The sequence below is a fragment of the Labrus mixtus genome, chromosome 22, assembly GCF_963584025.1.
Source record: "Labrus mixtus chromosome 22, fLabMix1.1, whole genome shotgun sequence".
In the NCBI taxonomy this organism is placed as follows: Eukaryota; Metazoa; Chordata; class Actinopteri; order Labriformes; family Labridae; genus Labrus; species Labrus mixtus.
The window spans coordinates 7,382,741-7,400,158 of record NC_083633.1 but is presented as its reverse complement, the minus strand read 5'-3'; positions in this window follow the sequence as shown (position 1 = coordinate 7,400,158).

The following is a 17,418-nucleotide window of genomic DNA, read 5'->3' as shown; positions in this document are numbered from 1 at the left end:
CCCTCTCCTTTCACAGACGTGAACAGATTCTACATGACAGTAAAATGAACGCGGCAGATGTATCTACAGAACAAGTGGCTAACCAAGGTCTGTTCTTAAAAACCGGCAAGAGCTATGTTTTTAAGGTCACATATTATACAAAATGTACTTTAATATGTTTTTCAAAGACTAATATGTGTCTCTAGCCTGTTGAGCTCGGCGTTGCTGCATCAAGAGCTGAGCTTCTGAAGATCGGGCATGCAGGCAAATGAACCAGTAACAAACAGTTGATACGAGCCGTTTTCACACATGCACTCCTGCACATTTCTAGAAAGTTTCAGGCAGGCTGCCCCGGAAATCTTCCAGAGTTGGTTGTTCACACATGCACCTCACAGCTGCGGACTGGAGGCACAGCTGGAGACTTTCCATGTCTTCATGGATCAATAAAGGGTTATGTTATGTCGGTTCACCTCGACTTCTCATGGAGTCTTTACTCAGGAGCAGGCAGGAAACATTCCTAGTAAAGTAGGTGTGAAAAGTTGGTGAATTTTGCATTCACACATGGTGCTCACCCCAAAAAATGTCAGGCAGTCTTTTGCAGTTTTGTACATTTGTGAAAGGGGCTTTTGAAAGCTTAGCAAACAGTTTCTTGTTTATTTTAGCTTTTGGATTGGTGTTTGTGGCCTCCTGGTGAAGCAGAGTCCACCATTCTCCCTCTTTTTGCTTTGTTTTTAGTCTCCACCAACTCCTCAGGACAATATCTAGCTATTTTGCTGCTAAATGCGTCGCTATGTTTGGTTTCCTGCTGATAGCAAACTGCTTTTCTCACCTGCCTTAAGGTGATGAGACCACTGATACATAGTGGTTTCTCATAGAGATGTTCTGCTACTTACTGGGACTAAAAAAAGAGAGAGAACCACAGAGTGACAGTGCAAAAAAAAAGAAGCTGTGGTACAGGAAATGAAAAGCAATACCACCTTAACTTACAGAGGAGGACATTTGCAGGAAGCGGTATTAAAATGTTTCTAAATCTGAGAAGCTATATGCTATCTGGGCCGCAGTCATCGGAAGTGGCTGTTTTCACGTCTGCTAGACGTGTGTGTCTTTATTCGTACAGAATAAACTCAAAAGCTAAAGTGGGTTGTGGTCATTAGCCGGTTGAAACACAGTTTTTGCATTTTATTTGTGGTGCATTTATGGTCACGTATGTGCAATCAACAGCAAACAATATTTGAAATGGTGTTTTAGAGGTGTTTGTTTTGGTGTTTCACAGGACCTTTAAAAGAACTATTTTGAGCCCTTGAGGCTCATGCATGCTTCTGTTCATGCCTTAGGATGATAATACTCCCCGTGGGTTTTATATTAAACAACTGTTGTTACATTTCACAATCAAATGACCTTTGGTTGAAAATTAAGAAAATAGACAAGTGCCGCTTTTCTTTTGGAAATTTGCAAAGAAGTCCTCTGGAGAATAGTTTGCAAGAACAAAATGCAATTTCTGTTCGACTTGAAGTGCACCCCGAAGCAATATTTGATCTTAGTTCAAAACGTTCTGCATATCCTAAATTAGATTCTTGTACTATACCCTGGAGGAGAGTGTGTGTGTCAGGTGATTGACAGGAAACAGAGCGTAACGTAATGCAGCTCTGATATGAAAACACTGAACCGAGGCACGATGAAATAATGAGAAAACACCGACGTGACTGATGGACCATCTCACTCCCACGTCTGTAGCATCTATTGGAAATAGTTATTTTCTCATGTGATCCACATGAAGCCTCCAATTATTGCTATTCTGCTCGTTTGAGAGAAGATGGAGCCGCTCTGCATGGAGGACGCATTACAGGGACGCTGGAGGCTTAAAGATGATAGGTTCAGGGAGTCGTGAAGGATCAGGACGCTCTGATGTGCACACAGTTCAATGAAGAAATTTTTTTGAGTTATTAGAGTTTTGTACCTTTGTACGTTTACATTTCTTAATGAATCAAGAAGCTTAGTTTGACCTCCATATTAGAGATGGGGCCGATACGATCTTGTATCCGTATCGGGTCCGATATAGAAGTATTTTTTTCCTTGTCAGCAGATCGCCCCGTTCGCCTGTTTACTGCACTTTGTAACTCTGGAAGCGGGACACCTGCAGTTTGTAGTAACTTGATCAAACATGACTTCAGAAGAAAACCAAATATGAAGCTCTCACTGGCTGCTGCAGGTATTCAGTCGGAGGCAATCTGACCTGGAACCGTAAATATCAAACATGATTGATATTTACGATTCCAGATCGGGGCACTCCGACTCGATCAGGAGCAGTAAAGTAATTGTAGTGACACTTGAAGATTTTTTGGACAAAAGAAATCGGATACACTCAGAGACCTTCGGTGTCTCCAAAGCGCACAAAAACAAATACCTACACATCGTTACATCAGCACTAACTGATCTGAATAGATTTTTGTAGCACAGGTTGTACTCGGGCTCGGCTTCAACAACTTTCTGTAGATGTTTTCAGAGGTCGGACTCTTTTCTGTGATTGAACTTTGCGAGTTCACTTTTCTTTATATAATGACCAACATATGAGTGAATAGGAGCTGCTTCTCAAAAAGGAAAAAGAACTCCATGTCTGACTGCAACAAAGCGACACTGAAGGTTGAACTGAATGCTCGTTGACTGAGTGTAAAGTGTTTGTAGAAGAACAGAATGTCAAGGCAACCGTCTCTGTGCATGTGTGTAAAGAAACGTGTTGTGCATTCATACCTGTGGAGGAGTTGGTTCCTTCACAGTGATTCGATTAAAAACACTCAAACTCAAATGGCTATGTTCTTTCCTTTCGAACTTCAAACTCTATACAGTCGCTTTGTTGAGGCCTCATCACAAGTCTTAATGAAAAATCTGAAAAGACATGCACATCCCTCAGTGGGTGCTGGATCCAAAAACAAGAATAGGTAAAGATCAAACCATCAAAAAAGATCCACCTCCAAACATGACTTATCAATAAATCCTTCAGACGGGAGCTTCTTGGTGTGCGGATCTTGTTTGCTTTTCTATACCTCATCACAAGTCTAACCCCCAACTTCCACGTCCTCCGTGCGCACCGCGGTCCGTCCCTGCCACTCTAGTTAATCATTGTGTTTCCACAGCGAGCGCCACGGTCTGTCTCTGGAGCATGCCAGCAGCGCCAATACGCTCAGCTGCGTTTCAAATACACTGCGAGTCTATTATCGAGGGAGTACGCTGCAGGCACACGTCAAGCTGGACAGAATAGAATAACCCGGACAGGAAGGTAGACAAGGAAACGCACAGGTCAATTTCAAAATAAAACATCATGATCATATTTTAACATTAGGTCAAAACAGGCACCATCGAACAACAAAGCAACCTCAGAAAGCCAACGCAACATTTTGTTTGCAAGTTTTTCTCTGTATTCCCGCGTGATCTTGTAGTTCTCCTGTGATCTTGTAATTCTCCCGTGATCTTGTAATTCTCCCGTGATCTTGTAGTTCTCATGTGATCTTGTAGTTCTCCTGTGATCTTGTAGTTCTCCTGTGATCTTGTAGTTCTCATGTGATCTTGTAGTTCTCATGTGATCTTGTAGTTCTCCTGTGATCTTGTAGTTCTCATGTGATCTTGTAGTTCTCATGTGATCTTGTAGTTCTCATGTGATCTTGTAGTTCTCCTGTGATCTTGTAGTTCTCATGTGATCTTGTAGTTCTCCTGTGATCGTGTAGTTCTTGTGATGGATCCAGTGGGGGATTCTTTGTTACCTCTTGCTGTCTCTTTTCCCTAAAGTTTCCTGCCTATGTATTGATAATGGTTTGCTTCACTTTCAGAATTAGCAAAGGGTCATCGTGGTTTAGAGGAAGTTGGCAGATAGTTTAGTAATTTCACAAGAATGCAAGAAGATTTTCCTCGAAAAGCATTTTCTGCTTGCGAATGTTCAGTTTCTATTTTAGCTGTCGTGACCGGCAGTGAGTGATGTGACACCAGGAAACCTGTGTTCAATAAAATGAACACAGAGTTCACAGAGAGTGTCCGTCTTGTGTGTCGTCCTCCGCAGCTTTAGTTGTTGACTTTTCCTAACAGCACGTCACGATCCTCTCCTGCAGCAAAGGATATTTACTTACATTTAATATCTATGCAAGGAAACATCTATATCTATCTACAAATGCATTCATGGCGTTTTAAGTCTGGGGTCCTAAACTTCAGAATCACATGGTTAGATTCAGACACATTTTTTTTTTTTATATTTCACTGAAACTTCGTCTCCCCCCGTTTCCACCAAGCGGTCCGGTTTGGTTCAGAGCCACAAAATGTGAAATAAACCCATCCAGTCCTTAGTTTGTGGTCTGCATAAGTCTTACAACACAGAGAAAAATGCTCCATTTCAAATTTGCTCTCCTTGTGACATCACAGTGGGATTCTGGTAAAACAAAAGGGGATAATATGTCCTCTTTAAGTACCCTTCCCAACTTTTGACAGTGGAAACAACAATAAATATGTACCGAACCGAACTGAACCTGACAGCTTGGTGGAAACGGGGCTTCTGTAACGGTATGAACAATGTGATGAGAGATGACTGACAGCACAATAAGTTTTGTTTTAGCAATTTTCATTGTGTTGATTCTCACTTTAGTCAGGATGAAACCTGTCCTCAGATCATCTCTAACGGTTGACCGAGTTCACATTCACCTCAGAACTTCAGTAATGACCGGTTAAACCACAGCGGCATCTGGGGCTGAGATTGTGTGATTTGGGTGTTATTGAAAAAAGAAAGATCATCATCATAAGAGAAGTTTCAGTTTGAGTCACCATCTCCAGTGTTGAACCCTAAGGTGAGTTGCATAAAGCTGCAGTTCCCCAAGTGTCCACTTGAGGCTGGCTGCAAAACCCAAGAAACTCCACATTAGGTCCCATTTTAAAATTCAGAGTTTTACAGCAGAAATAAACTTGTTCACAGCCTGGTGCAAGAAACAGCTTTGGTCTTGATAGCTCATTTTTTTCTTCAGGAGAACAGGAAGGACTGAATTTCTTAAAAACACTCTCACACTTTAGTTACATGAAGCCTTTAAGTTACCAAGCGTGATGCTTTGTCCTACAGGTGCATGCTGCTGACTCTCCGCTTGATTTCAGCTCATTCAGTCACACGTCTTATCTCCTCAGCTGTGCCTGTGTTGTTGTGGGATTATTAATTTTGGAGCAGGATGATTCCAGGTTCTCACGGTCTTGGGACTTTTCAGTTCTCTCCTCAAGAAGACAAATACCGCTTCTTAACGCCACAGACACTTTTTAGGGGCCTCTTGTGACTTTGAAGATGGGGCTGGCAACACAGTAGACGATTCTTAAGTCTCAACAGATTTAAAAAATCTGGGAAACCACAGACATGAGGAGGACGGTTTCAACTGATTTTTAACATTATAATCCTTTTGAAAGGTCACGCTATTATTCGGCCTGATCACGACACCTGCTGTTAGTAGTAACGATTTCGCAGTGGCTATTCAACCGACACGAGATCTCACAGAAACTCGTGTGGTCAAACGTGACTCCAGAAGAAAAACGATCAATGCCGTCAGCTGGCTGTCCATTATGAAGGCACTCGAGCTGTTGCCATGACTCCTCAAACTGGTCTGCTTTTGAATATGCCGCTCGGCCTGGGGTGCTCAGTTGTGTTTGTGTTCTCTGCCATGTTCGCGAGCTGTGAAAAGTGCTCAACATCTGGTTGGTGGCGCTTCCTGGTCGGCTCGCTCTCATTGGCTGTTTCAGGTATTCTGTCAGAGTCAGGCCGATCTTCACTCTGAGATCGGGGAAGCTCTGACTCATTTGGGAGCGAGCAATCGGGCGTAAAACCATCGAGTGTGTAGACACTTTCAGTCAGATTCATTTGGCTTCTTTTGCTCTTTGCAGGGACAGTTTTTAAGCAGACAACTCATGCATGCTGAAACGCAAACAGACAATACTAACCTGACAATATATTGAAACTACAACACCAAATACTCGGTCTCTTGCCCACAAATACTGCATTTTATTTTGGTTCTCAACGACATTTGGCCCTTTTTAATCATCGTTCCAGACAAAAGAATCTGGGATGAAAAAAGTGATAAAGTATCTGCAGAATGATAACGAAGACCAGATGTTCAGACATGGATATTCTTTCTTTTGAATTTCACAAATAATCTGGCTTTCTCTGTGTCAAAAAAGTTCTCTTTGGCCAGCGCTCGTGTGGCTTGTTAGCTTGTTAAGTGTTTTAAGCTTTATTTGTCAGCCAGTGCAAAGCAGTGAGGATGTTGTTGGAGTTCTCCGGCAGAGATGATGGTGCATGGTAGCAACTAGAAGAGCGTGTCAGTCACCTGTTCGGCTTCTGACTGGGAATTTATGCAAATGAGCGGCGAGTTTGCTCCTTTTTTATGAGCACTTTGAGCTCCTTTGGTCTGATGAATAATCAGCTGTTCTGTTGTTCAGTCACTCTTAAGTCTGAACAGTGGAAAGAAGCAGAGACGGAGCTGCAAGTTTTGTAAGGTAGAAACCATGCAGAGTAGAAGACGGGGAATAAAGGAAATGTGCATTTGAAAAAAACTGCACAAAGGGAACGTGCTCACGAGAGAACAACGGTCCAGTTGGAGACGTGAAGAACAGAACATCAGACTTCCTGTCAGCTCGTCTTTCTTTCTTTCTCACTATCTGTCCGTGTCATCGATTCGACCATTTATGAGTCATAAGGAGTCATAAGGAGATTGTGATATGACCGCTGCTTTGATGCGGACTGTTAGGTCGGTTATGACGCTGAACAACACCCCCGGAGGTCGTTAGTGCACCGCTAACTGTATCCGAGTGTACTGCTGCATCAGGCTGCACACTTGGAGTAAAAAATTATGGATCAGTGCGTCAGTAAATGTGCAGTCTGGGAAAAACGCAAAAGGTGTAAATTGAGTAAAATGCATATAGAGGATCCCTTGCTGTTTTTTTATCATTTATTTTATTGACTTTTATCATATGAACTTCAAAGTTTGATATCTCTGTTCACACTGTAACTTGAGAACACCCACAAACACACACCCGTGTTAGTGTGTGTTTGTGGGTTTATGGGTGTGTCACAGTCACGTTGTGGGGACCTTGCCTATGAAGGCACACGTTCTCTAATTATGTATTCATTAGATTTGAGGCAGAAGACTTGATTTCTACTTTATGTAAAGGTAAGTCGGAAAACGAATGTAAGTCACTGGTTTGTCATCTGAAGACATCTGAAACACTTTTAAAAAAACATTAAATCTGATCTCTCAAATTGCGGGAAAAATAAATCTTCCTCCTTTAAATGTTTGAGAGTTGTACTGCAAAATGTTCGACTCTGAATTCACAAAAAAACAGAAACGTACTGCTGCAGTTGATTCACCCTGTGTTTAATCCACCACTAACAGTTCTTCTAAGTAGTTCGAGTTGTATTTATTTGGTGATATCGTCTGTCCCTCTGGAGGAGTTCTCTTTAGATTTGCAAACCTTGTTGTTAGGGCTCGGCAATTAATCGGAAAATTTATCAAAACCGACATTGAGAACCTCTGATGAATAGTTCATCAGATATGAACTCTTTCATTAGAAACATATCCCAGCTTTAATAGTTGAACATCTTTACAGTAGAGACCATGTCAGTGAACTATGAGGGGAAAAAACTAAAACAAATAATCGTTCATTAATTATTCATTATATAGATATTGATTTGAGGTCACATCGCCCAGCCCTACTTGCTGTGATGATGTCATAATGATGTCATCAGTGTTATCTCAGCGTTTGGAGAAAGTCAGTATGATTAAAAAGTGTGTATTTAGTGATTCTGGATCTCTTCCCGCTCTGGAGTCTGTGTTTATTATGCCTCATCATAACCCTTTTTTTATTATCCGTCTCTTGTGGGTACCCAGACTTTATGGAAGTGTGACACTTTAGCGCTCATGTCCCTGTTTTATGGGATAGTTACCAAAGAAATGTATGTGATGTAATAATGGACAAAAGTGAGTGTAAATTTGATATCATTATGTTTAACTCTAACATATCATCATCAGGTTCAAATACCACAGACTCTCAAACCTCTTCCTTCCTGCTCAATAGCAAACTCAGCAGAAAATGTTGATGCATTAATCAAGCAAATAATTCCCTTTATGGTGTCCTAATTGGCTCATTGCTTTGTGGAATTATTTCCATATATGGTTTGATGTTAGTTGAATTCAGTTTCCCTTGAACTCACCGTGTTTCTGTAAATGCTTTCTGCTCACTGACACTCATGGCCAAACTATGTTAACTGCTCAAGAACAGCGGCGGTGAGTTGTTCTCTGTAATGGATTTGTTGTCTCAGCAAGTTTCTGTTTCTGCAGAAATGATTCAGCATTATCATAACACAACTTGCACACATTGCGGTAAATTGTTTCGCTCAAGATCTGTGCGTATCACATTTTATGTGAATGTTAAAAGTCACATATTCTCCTCCTCTTCAACCAGTTTAAATAAGTCTCAAAACATGTCTATGAAGTTTCTTGTTCTAAATCCACTCTGATGCTGTATTTGATCATGTCTATAAACCCCTCTGTTTCAGCACTGCTGAGAACAGGCTGAGAACAGGCTGTTCTATATGTATATTATATATTATATTATTCTATATATATATTATAAATTATATTATTCTATATATGTATTATAGTGTCTGTACCTTTAAATGTAAATGAGCTGTGTCTGACCACGCCCCCTCTCTGGAAGGGCTTGGGTGGCTCAGGCTTTCTCGCTCCATGTCCTATTGTTTACGGTGAGAAGGCAGACTCAGAGGGCAGAACAAACACCTAGCTGTGGGAGTGTCACCCACCTGGGGGAGGGGCTACTGCCCTTTGTGATGTCATGAAGGGAAAATCTCCAAACGGCCTGTTTGAGCACACATTTTCTGAAAAGTGGAGGAGGCAAAAGACAGAGAGGATGGATTTCCTCATCATTGGGGGGTTTGTAGACAGACTAGAGACACATATTAGTGTTAGAGAAACATGGGGAAGTGTGTTTTAGCAGAATATGTGACCTTTAAAAGGTATTCTGGCAGTCACCATCTTGGTTTTCTGCAACCAGAAGTGACCTCATTTGGCAGAGCACATTACTAAACCTCTATCCTGACTGACAGGTCGCTGTTGTCGCTGCTGGACGGAGGAACCCTGATTTCATTGTGATTTATTGATGATTGTTAGTCTCATGGTACCCTGACGATTGAGGGGTTCAGGAGCCAACCATGAACTGGAACTTCTGTCCTTCGAGTTGCCGACTACCTGTCATTTCCAATTTCTCTCTCTCCTCGGTGTCAGTCTCCTGTCAGAGTAGCAGCAGCCACTCAAACACAATTGTGAGATTTTGAGTTTTCTGCCACCCAAATGAACTGACGGGGGACCCAGCAGTATTTTGTGTTTCACCTCATGAACCTTTAGCTGCTCGCTGTAGTGAAACCAGATTGCACCATCCTTCTGCAGGAACAACAAGTTGAGTAATATGATTGACAGCTCGCTCAGACTCCACCCATGCCTGCTGCTCATTGGTCCTCCAAAAAGTCAGTGTGAACCAGATCGGGTCTGCTTATGTGACATTTGTGAGGATGCGGGGATGACTGTGACTGCGTGTCAGACTTTCCTCCAGCTCAGGCTCAGATTGTGTCTATCAGGTTGGTATTTTTTTTTTTAGTCTTTTAGTCTTTTTTTTCTCCTCCTCTGCCTCTTCATCTCTCTGTAAACCTTTAAATATGCGTGTGTTTTTGAGTGTATTTGTGTGAAGAAGAGCGGGTCAGACCCTGACCTCAGATCTATCATTTGCATCAGCCTCGTTGCTATGATTCATGCAGTCAGACAGGTGAACGCGGCGCTTCTAAGGAACACCACAAACCACACAAATGCATCTATACATGCACGTAAGCATGCCGGGTTACTAAGAACTCTCGCGTGTGTGTGCGTGCTCTTTGAGTGGGACCTCTGTCTGTGAGTCATGTTCCTGTTTTCATTCATCATCACACAAGGCTGATGGAGCACCGCTGGGATGTCGAGCAGAGACGAGAGGAGAGTAAAACAGAGGAGAAGATTTTCAGGAAACCAGTGAGAACATCACAGCAAGCCGATGGAGAGTTTACCGCCGTCTGCAGAGGCACGCTGGGTAAAAATCGCCGCTGTGAGTACTCTGAAATCACGCTGGTGGCTGTCTGTCCTCTTAGAGATCAAAGTCGGCTGCTGGAGTGTTTTGTGTCCTGTGTGGTTGTTTTGGAGGATGTCACCTCATATCTGTTTGCTGAAGCTGCAGTTTTGTTCTCTTTCCTGCGTCTATACCGACTTAAAGAATCTAGCTGCTGTTTCTATGCATTAAATCCAACTTTCAGAGTCAGAGGTTGTTTTTTTTTTGTACATATTTTGCAGTCAGAGCTTTTTCACACTGAACCTGTTTAGTTAAAACAAACTTTAGTTATTCCGGTTTGTTTTGCACTCGTGAGAAATCTGTCAATCGAATCCTGGTGTGGACCAAAAAAAAAACGCGTAGAGACAGCTTGAAAAGGTGGGTCGTTGTGGTCGGCTTTTTGTTTCAAATGAGAAGTTTTGATGCGACACAATATGCGAGTCAACAGCTCAAGTTTGTAATTGTTCTAAATGTTTCTTGCAGCAGCAGAAGTTTGAGTTTGTTTGGCGTCTAGAGGTATAGTAGAAGTAGTGGAATTGTTTGACATGCAGAAATATTCAGAGTAATGAGATGATAGTAATGATATGTTGAACTGAAAGTAAGAGCACAGCGCCGATGCAGTGCATGCTGGAATACCAGAGCAGAGGAAGAAACCGGAAATCCTGCAGCTTAAATAGACCGCCGAAGTGGGACGATGTGTTTCAGGTGATTGTTGAGAATGACGCATGGCGAGAGTGAAATCAGTGCAGCGTCACCACAAACAAATCAAGCCAGCAGTATCAATCAATCAATCAGTAGCAGGTAAAAGACCTTACTCATTGGTAAGAAAAATGGGATGTGGGAGATGGGATAAGAAGCTATAGACCAGGGTTGGTCTATACCAGCAGGCCGTCCCCACCAACAATCCCGAGGAACCTACAAGACGTGAGAGCTCAGGAGTTCCCAGGAAAACATGTGGTTAGTAACAAAGATTTACAGAGCAGTAGAGAAGCAACTCCGTTATGAGCGTTGTCAAATGACTGCTCTTACATTTTGAGTCTGGTGGTTTTTATTGTGACTTGATTGTTCAAGCCTCCACAGGACCAAATGCATGCAGTGTCAGTTGAGCAGAGGCACCGTCAGGCTCTATATCACAACATCGTCTGCAAATAAAGTGACCCCACATGGAGCCCTGAGCCTACAGTATACGTTGGAGGGTTTAGGGAGATACTTTTATGAGTCAGGGTCTGCAGGACTCACAGTTTTATTTCTTTCAAAGTGCCCCTGTTTTGTAAATCATCAGTGATACTAACATTCACAAGCAGTCACACAGCAAGAAGCAGACTCCTCTAATGAGTGTCACAGTTCATCTCAGTGTTTTTTTATGACTCATCTGCATGTGTTCGGTTCATTTCACTGTTTTTAACAGCGTGTTCCCACACTTTGACCCTGTGGCTGCATTCATCTAGAGCAAAAGTTTCTTCTGATGTCATTGTGGAAACGTCAGAGCATCTAGAGTTTGAGACAGAGATGACCAACACAGAGAGGGACCGTAGATAAACTGACCACAACGTGAAAGCATTTATGACAGTTTAACAGTCCCCATCTTTGTTCAAATCTTCAGTCTTTACTTACACATTTAGTCAATAAAATCCCCTCTGAGTGGGACTTTTATTTGTCTGCTCTTTATCTTATTCACTGGAGTGATTAACAGTCAATCAGGTGTAGATTAGGTTTAGGGGAAACATGTTATTTCACAGAATTGGATGTCTATGTCTAACTCTTATTATCGATAATCATCCAGTCATTCTGAAATCACCTGAGCCTTGTATCTGTAACATAATTACTGCACACGTTTGTTCTTCTTTTCTGCCACTTGAACACACGATACAAGACATTTAGAGATGTCATCATGAACACAGTGCTCTACAGCGCCACCGGTGATAAAAAAAAACCTCAGGCCTTGCGTTTCTGGGCAGAAAAGCGCCAGGCTGTGCGCTCGGGAGTGTCTGCATGAAGCGTTTGTGCTGCACTTCCGTCCTGTCTCTATGACAACAGTCTGTTGACAACGGCTGCTGTATGACCGACACAGCTCCTTTACTTTTTACTGCATGTTTTATATTTTAGATCGTTTTTTTTACCCGAGCAGACATGGAGCAAAGAGGATGTGGGTACAAGTCACGATCCAAAGGCGGGAAAACTACGGGGAATATCATACATTTGGAAAACAGCGGCAGCGACGTCAACAGCGCCTTTCTGAAAAGTTGAAAGAGTCTCAACTTGAGCGCTCGGAACGGCCTCACAAAAAATGCTGAGCACTCGAAATAAAGATTGAAAACAATTGATGCTGGTGCTCAGAAAAAAACGCTAGGTGACCTGACTTATTAACTTAAACCAAAGACTTCAGCACATCCTGTTGAACAATGTTGCTCGAAAAAATCCATCACAGCCTTTGTCAATCCTTTAAAGGCAGATGTCGCCCTTGAGCACCAGCATGAAACCAAAACAACTCGTGCTATATTGTTGTGTTAGCATGCTAATGCTAGCTATCTTTATTATGCTCGTATCTTCACACTGCATGTAAATTTACCTGAATTGACCGTGTTCTAGAAACACAGTTAAGCAGTGAGTAAAGTACGTTATTCTTCTTTTCTCTAGTCCCTCAATTAAACAACTTTTAAGCTGGCTGGCCGTCCCGAAGATGTAAACAAAGTGAAGATAGGACTCTGAAAACTCAGAAAGCAGAGGATATACTTGATTTTTGTTACATTTAAGTGTGGAAAATCGCATATTCTGCCTTTAATGGAAAGAGCAAAAGCTGGGAAATGCATGCTGGGAAATGTAGGAAAACAAATGTGGCAAAAGAAGCAGCTTTAGGGAATGCAACCAGAACACAAATGATAAAATGTACTGAACATCATGCATGCAACATCCTTAATCAGCGACGTTTCTGAGGAGGGTTGTTTATGATTTTTGTCTGTGTGTGTGTGTGTATGTGTGAGAGTGTGTGTGTGTGTGTCTCATAACAAGCTACTCTTTATCTCCTGCCAAAACAAATTATGACAAAGGTGAAGCTGCAGGAACACCAGGAAGACGTCAGTGTGTGTTTTTTTATGTTTTCGCTAAAAGACTAAAGAGACCCGTGTGATTGTGTGTGTGCATGTGTGTGTGTTTTGGGGTTGGGAGGGGGTCAGTCGGAGGTGTGGTCCATTGCCAAGAAGCACATTCTTTGGTAGCGTGCAGGGCTGCTGTCAGACGGCTCAGGAACACGATGTACGGCGCTCTGGATGCAGCGAAAGCAGCAGCCTAAGATTAAACCACGCACACACACATTTATATACATTATATATACACACACTCAAACACACACACACATACACACACACACACACACACACACACTGCTGATGTGGCTGGCAGAAAAGGAGCTTTGTCATAGTGCTGCGGTTACATCATTAAGGAAGCTGTGTTGCCTTATTTGGGTTTTGCTGTTGATTGACATTTCCCTGCAGCCAGTAGGAATCTGACTCTGCCCTCCTGACTGCAGACACATTAACGCTGCGGCTACATTATATTAATACTCCACAGTGACTCGAGGTTCTACATTTGCCTCAGCCAATCAGATTTCCCCCCCTCCTCTCGGCCGCAGTACTTGTGTGTCAAACTCGCAGGATGAATGTCTCTGAGTCCAAGGGCAACAGGAACAACGCTCCCACTGTGCCGCTCTGTATCAGGGCGGCTGAGCTCCCTGCCGGCCTGGTTTTCCTCGCTGCTGTCTGTCCGTCACTCTGCAGGTTCAGAGCCTCAGTGTGGGAAACCAAAGGCCTGCAGCGGGCAGAGATGGGTGATTTTACATTGAGATTAAAATTCATTCTGTCAATACCCCGCTGAGTGATTAATTCTGGTTACACGCTGAGGAAAATGAAGCCCCTTGTAGTTTAAAAGTTGACTTTTTTTTTTGCTGTTTCAGTGATTTTGGAAGAAAAGTCAATATCTACCTCCTGGATTAAAAAAATCGCTCAACATGGACGCCAGGGAAAATTAATCGTTTGCTTTACACTTTAAACAACCACTAATAGACTGTCTAAAAAAAAAAGATGGACAACATTACAGTTCACCAAACGTGAAGCCAAAACCTTTAGAGCTCACGGAATTGACTGTCTGCAGTATAGGTGATAAACTCCGCCTCCTACATGGTCTCTGTCATTATTAGTTATCATAATACTGATCAATGTCCAAGTGTTCATTCATTTTTGATAAGTGAAGTTAGTTGATGCTAAAAAAGGGGAGGATTGAGGTCATGATTGACAGCTCTGTGGACAAATGAGGCTCCTTCGTTGCTGTGTGCGCTGGATTATCTGAGAGGAGGAACGCTGAGAGGAAACATAACAAACACCAACACTAACACAGAGGTAATTGATCTTTCTATGATCATGATTGTCTGCTGTAAAGGTTTAAAGAAATCGCGGAAAGAGAGAGCGGGAAATGCCGGAAAGGAGCCGCAGGGTAGATTGCCGCTGTACATGGGGCGTATGCTTGGGATGTAATGACTCTCTCAACTCTCAATACGATACGATTCTCTCATGGTATACTTTACAAAATGAGGCTGTAGCCGTACGATGAGTGAAAAAGATTCCTTTAGGGGCCGCTTACCCGCTTGTCAGTGTGGTTTGGCCTTTTATTGTTTCTTTTCTCTCAACAAGGGGAGGTGATTGGAGCTGCTCATTGTGGTGTCGATTAAATGCTGCATCATGTCGGTCGTGCTGTTTGTGTAGTTCTCTGTCTTCTTGCAGTATCTGCACACAGTTTTTGTCTCGTCTGTTATCTACCTCTTTCATTCTCTGTCTTGGGGAAGCCAAAATGCTGCCGCAGCTCCGGTTTAAAAGACGGTGGGGCGTCCTCTATTTGGGAATCTTGCTCTACAGCTGCCAACCTCCTCTGCTCTACAGCTGCTGACCACATTATTGAGATTCATTTTTCAGAGTACTGATGTGAATCTTGGCACCTTTGAATCGATTTATCACGACTGTACATTTCATCTTTACATCCCTAGCGTACACACTAACCACTAGGCCACCGGCGCCCCCTGTCTGCTTTAATCGGACACAAAGATCTGTTCTGCTGAGGACTGAAGCCACATGATTCTTTTGGTTAAGAGTTTTTTTTAGTTTGGGTGAAGGGGCGGGACGTCATCGCTGACGCTACAGTCAGATGTCTGTTCCCAGTAGTAGCAGGCTATGCATACATTTACCACCCGAGTTGTGAAACCAGGTGTTTAAGTCAAAGGTGGGAAAAATAAAAAGCATAATCCTGCTATCTGTCCACAAGGGGGCGATGTGTCTGCAGCTGCTCTAAGAGTTTAACAGAAATGAATCCATCCCCTGGTTGTCACGTACGTTGTAACCTGACCAGACCGTGTTTAACATTAATGTGTTCAGAGTGTGATGGACAGACGAAGCAGCTTGATATTGATCGTACTGCAAACACACACACACAAACACGCACACACACACACACACACACACACACACACACACACACACACACACACACACACACACACACACACACACACACACACACACACACACACTAATTAGGGGCACTACAAGTCCATGAACCAGGCTGCAGCAGTGTCATGTGTTGTGTTTCAGTCTTGAGAAGCACAGCAGCTGTCAGCGATGAAATGTGTGTGTGTGCGTGTGTGTGTGTGTGTGCGTGCGTGCGGAAGCTAGTTTGTGACACATTAGACAGCACGAGGGATGAACAGGAGTGCGAGGCAGATGTTGAGGCTGAGAGGACGGAGATGATGAAGACAGGACAGAGAAGATCAACCGGACATGTTTGTTGTCGGAAGAAACGGAGACACCTAAAGACTTTAATCCTCCTGATGAGCCCCGTGCGCCTCCTGCTGCCCCTCAACCAGACAAACAAACGTGATCAGGAGGACATTATTTCTGCACTGATCCACGACCAGATGTCCTCCTTTCTGTCAGGATGAAGGAGGTGAAGGGAGGTTGTTTTGCCCTCAGAGAGTTTTTAGGTTTAGAGTGGAATTCTTCGCATTTTAACATCTAATAATAAATTGGCCCTATTATCCCAATCATTCTGAAATGTTGCTGAGGGTTGTGGTTGCTGCTCGACCTTCTTTTAAGTGCACTTTATTAAAGTTTTGCAAAAACCAAATTGGTTTATCCTCCCGTGGATGTGAAATCTTGTTGTGTGCATAGCTGACATTTCTTAGACTATCCTGAGCACACACAGAACTCTCTGACCGGCAGTAAACGTGGCAAATAAAAGTGATGACTCTCTCTCCAATGAGCTTCACTGTATTGCAAAAATGTATCATTTCAGCCCTGTTTGTGCTTCTTTAGAGGGATGGCTTTTAGTACAGGTGTTTTCAGAAGTTGACCAGGTTTGGGGTTCAGCTCGGACCTTGTGGGGATTTGATTCGGTTGTATGTGTCTGCTGATCTACCGGCCTAAAAGTTATTTTTTACTGCACCTACTATAGCACATTTGACATTTTATTTGAAATGTATTTGGAGAAATGTCTCAGGGCAACGGACAGTACTCAAACGTTGACATGCATTCAGGCTGTGCAAGCTGCATCTGATGCACTGATGACTGCATATTTGACTCCTGCTCTTTTGACCGAGCTAAAACCGGCGCCTCAAATGCTGCTTTTCTGCAATTAGCCTTTGGATCAAGCTCCACTTATTCTGGGAACCACAGGCATGCACTATGATATGGACGAATACAGGAAGATTATCCCAGCCCTGCACACTCCCTCCAGAGTCTTTACATTCACGCTCAGGCGGCGAGGAGTGTTAGAGATGTTTTGGATTTAAGTCATTAACTCTTTTTTTTTTTTTTTTAAATCATTTTAGTTTTTTTTGCAAGTCAGACAGATTCAGATCTAGTCATAAATTATCCCACTCCAAAGCTGCAGAAGCACGACGCTGACATCCCATACGGCCTGAAGGTCGCGAAAGAGAGCTCTGAGCCAGATTTCAAATCAGTCTGGCCGGTAGCTGCTGTCAATATTTTGCATCTGAACCAAAGCACTGGCAGGACATCCCGATCTCTGGGTCCAACTTCTTAAACTGCAAAAAGAGCACAACACAAAATATCTACTTGAAGGCTTCAAAGTATTCTTGGATTTCTACAGATTCATACCTGCTAATCCAAACTGTCTTCTTCCACATTTTGTAAAGTGATTTTTTAAAGTACAGTTAGGAGGTGATGATGCATTCTGGTAAGTCTGGTAAGAGAGAAGCATTATGGGAATAAAGGTCTGAGTCAG